The sequence below is a fragment of the Pleurodeles waltl genome, chromosome 12 (assembly GCF_031143425.1).
Source record: "Pleurodeles waltl isolate 20211129_DDA chromosome 12, aPleWal1.hap1.20221129, whole genome shotgun sequence".
NCBI classification, from domain to species: Eukaryota; Metazoa; Chordata; class Amphibia; order Caudata; family Salamandridae; genus Pleurodeles; species Pleurodeles waltl.
In genome coordinates this window covers 422,869,233-422,873,576 of record NC_090451.1, presented here as the reverse complement: position 1 = coordinate 422,873,576, position 4,344 = coordinate 422,869,233, and positions in this window count along the sequence as shown.

The window sequence follows — 4,344 nt, the reverse complement described above, 5'->3', positions numbered from 1 at the left end:
GGAGATGTGGTTGAGGGACTTGAGTCTCAAAGAACAGGGATTTGCTGATATTTCCAAGTAGCGGCTTTAGTGTGGTGGGGTTGAGGGCTATATAGGAACCAGCACTGGAGCACTGGTTATAGCCATCTTGTGATTACCGCAGCCAAGATCTCAGCAATCCACGCTCTCTATTGTTGATAAAGCAGGGTACAGAGTCTCAAAAGCAGCCGTAAATACTTAACAATGGGTTTTGATAGGGGAACACCGAGGGCCAGATTTACAAGGCCCTTGGGCCCCTTAGCACTGCATTTGTGGAAACATTTTTGCCACAAATGTGAAACTAATAGGCCACTACCATAGGTCCATATTTACAAGGTGGCGCAAACTAGGTTTACGCTTTGTAAACCCTTTGTGCCACATCATGCATAATATATGCATGATGTATGTGAAGGGGGTGGTCACTAAAAATGGAGCAATGAAATCTACAAGATTCCACTGCACCATTTCTAGAATAATTTCTAATGCGTGCTTAACGCAGGCATTAAAATGAGGCTCCCATTGATTTGAAAGGGCCTCTTAACACTATACTGGATTAGCATAATTTTTTTACACTAATCCAGTATCGGGTTACAGTAGGTCAACAAAATGACACTATTGCCCCTAACATGCGCCATTGGGGGCTATATTATTAATACAGCGCTACCATGGTGGTGTTTAAAGATGCAAGGGGCCTGCAAGAAAAGTGGCGCATCACTAGTGATGCACCACTTTCTTGTAAATATGGCCCCAAGTTTCCTGGATGGGTAAGTCTTTGTTAGAATTTAGGCAGAGTCCAGCTATCCCATGGGATTATGCACTCACAGGAAAGGTGAATATATCTAAACATGCCCCACTTGATCGCCAGCACCAGGGATCAGTGTGTGCAGATTCTCAGACCTGCTGCTGGTCAGTGCTGGGGCACCTAACAAGGTGACCCTAAGCCCAACTTTGGCAGTCTTAGGTACTCTTGCGTAGGAAGACAGCTGCAATCAGATATCCCTGGCAATGCTTCCAATACATGGCCAACTTCTCAGGTGCCCCCAAAGTCACCTCTAACAGGTCAGCAGCCAGGCCATGCATATCGCTGCACAGAACCTCACGGCCAGGGGTGCCATCATGTCCAACCCGCCCCTGCTCACGTCACTGTGCCCAAATAGGCCTCCAAATAGGTCAACGCTCGGGATGCTCTGGCTCTCACCCACTTATCCAGCAGTTGGGGCCACTTTCAGGCTGGCTGGTGTCAGAATGAGGAGCACATTGGTGTGCTTTTTGGAAAACGGGTTGGAATGGAGTTTAATAAATGGGAGTGAAGGATGCGGTGCTTCAGCCATCAGAGCTTGATTAATGCACCACCAGCTTGTTGCACTACTCTGGTACAGCCCCATATTTGTATTCATTTTGTAGATGTTTACTCAAGTAAACAGATATTATGTGTGGTATCTTTAGAGCACAGTTGGCAATGAGACTTGCTTTTTCATCATTTATCAGACAGTGTCCAACCACATCAATGTGACAACCGAACTAGCATCTCAGGTGAAGTATGAGGCAACTAGTCTGACCTGCAGACTCTGATCTCTGTCCTGTATCTTCCAGAAACCAGGAAGGGCCATAATTCAGGGATACAAATTAATCCCATCACATGGTGTCATTGTGTAACGTGCAACAGATCATCAAGATTTTAAACATGACAGCTGGGGAGAACCAGAGCACCCATCCAATACTGGAGCCTCCACCCTGTATTATAGACACATCTGAGTCACAACTTAAGGATATCAAAGGTGCATTCAATCATGCATCATGCATGACTCTGTGCCCTACTGTACCCCTGTTTAGGATGTGCTATCGAATATTGAAAGGCCATGATGGGAAGGGGAGAGAAGGCATACCCAACATAACCTGCATCAAAGAAGTGTGATATATGTTATATTTTGGTTACCTTCAGGAATGACCACTTGATCTACACATGCATGCCTTCAATCTCAATGTCATATCTGTCTATTACATTGTGTACAAGTAATGAGTGACTATGTTTTAGACGTCTTGAACCCAGAAATATGTGCACTGTCAGGTATTTGTACTTACCTATCAGCCACATGTCACCAAAATCCCCAGCTGCCACATGACATGTACTTATTGACTGTCAATACAGGTAGCTGTCAATGGTGTTCCCAGGAAAGGCAGAGTACATATCAGTGAAGCGACCTCTGTCATAGTAGACAGCTTGCATGGAAGGAGTGACAACAGTGTCTATCTGGTAAAGAATTTCCCTGTAACTAGGTGCCTCATGTGTACAATCAATAGTACCAAAAACCGCACAAGAACAGCAATGTCATCAAATTCCATTTGCTATGTATTACCTTTCCTCCAGTGATTGTGGGATGATATTACTCAGTACTCCCAGCCTATGGTGCACATAAGTACATGCCATAAGCATCATTATTGGCTTCCCTTAAGATGCCAATGGCCAGGAAGTGGGTGGTAGGCAGGATTTTGACATATATTGAAATGGCCTTGGAGAGCCCTGTCAGATAAGGGAGCTCCTGCAATGACTTGTCACTGAACATGTCAAAAATGGTGATTCTTTGCCTGTAAATCCTCTCTCTCCTTCTCCTAATAGCTGTTAATCATAATGTGGACAAGGCGACAAATATACTCACCAACATGAAGAAAATACATTTTAATTTGTCAGTTGCTTTCTCTATGGACGTGTGTGATTGCTAGCTGTAATAATCAGTAAAAAAACTGTTCTCAGGGCTCAAAGGTCTTTTCACTCTCTTTGCCATTGCAGGTTATTTCATTCTCAGAAATGTGTTTGGGCCTCATTATGAGTTTGGCGGTCCATGGACCCCCATGGTGGCTGTAGCGGTCCGACCGCCACAACCTTGGAGGTCGGACCGTCAGATTACAAGTTTGAGCTCAGAGCACCAAAAGACTGCCTATGGACTGCCAGCACCACCATTGTAAGTGCATCGGTGACCGTGGTGGTCATGACCACAGCGGCCATTGTGACCACCATGGACATTATGACCTTCTTGACGGCCAAGCTTTTCATGGCGGTCCCACTGTCATGAAAAGCTTGGCATTCAGGCAGTTAAGGGGCTCAAAATGGAGGACCCCAGGGGGAATGGCTCCAAGAAGGGAGAGGCAACCCCCCCCCACAAAACTGTGGAACTATACTGCCTCCTGCATCCCCCTGCAAGCCCTGCCAGCCCCATGGGGAACACATAATCTGGCAGTCAGAAGACTGTCAGCCGGGCAGTATTCGAAAGACTGTCACCATGGCGGTCCGGCAGTCCGACTGTCAAACTCGTAATGAGGCCCTAAGTTTAAATGCATACAAACAATTATTTTAAAATACTTTTAAATTTAAATAGATTTATTTGTTTATAGTTTTAATATTTGTCAATAAACTTGCTTTTACAAATAAATACATCTTTTCTTTTTATTTTCATTTTTTCCTAAGCAGTGTTATTGTTATTCCCTACCTTCAATGATTTCTATAGGAGTGTGTTGCAATACCAGATACCGGCCATGTATGGTGCTTGACAAACTTGTTTGGAGTAGACTTAGGACAGTTTTGACATTTTTACTATTCTAGTAGACATTTGTGTAACGCTTGTGAATAGCAATTGTCTGATTCATTTTCAGGCATGTTTTTGTATCTGCATGCCACTCCGTATATTCATCTTTACATTTTTCTAATCTGCTTTACTATTTTGAAACCATCCTTCCTTTTTCATCCCGCATTTAATACTAAAACAAATTCAACATGCAGAGGGGAATTAGGGGGCAGAAGCATACATCTGTGGATCTATCTTTGTGAATAGCATTTGTGAGTACATCAATTAGTACAACTGGAGTACTGCTCATAAATGGCTTTTATGACTAGGCTCTTATATTTTGACTCATATTTACAACATTCAATTAATGTAACAACATAAAAACTTAAACCACAGTTTTTGTTTACTAAGGCAAATGCATTACTGAGACCAAGGAGAGCAGTTTAGGGATACATTTTTCTTTTTAAAAAAGTACAGTTTTATTAGTACCATGCACTGAACAATTGTACTGCAACCTCCCCTAATAATGATTGACTGGTAAAAATATATTTTAATCAGCCCAGACCCTTAAATAACTATGGCCCTCATTATGACTTTGTTGGTCTTCACAGAAGACACCAAAAGCCGCGGGCACCAGAGTACCACCAGTGCTGTTGGTCTTCTGCCCACCATATCATAGGTGCTGTTGGATTTCCCCCACACTTTGGGTGGAAATCCAGCAGTAGTCATGCTGGCGGGTGGAGGCGCTTGGGAGGTTCCACCACTG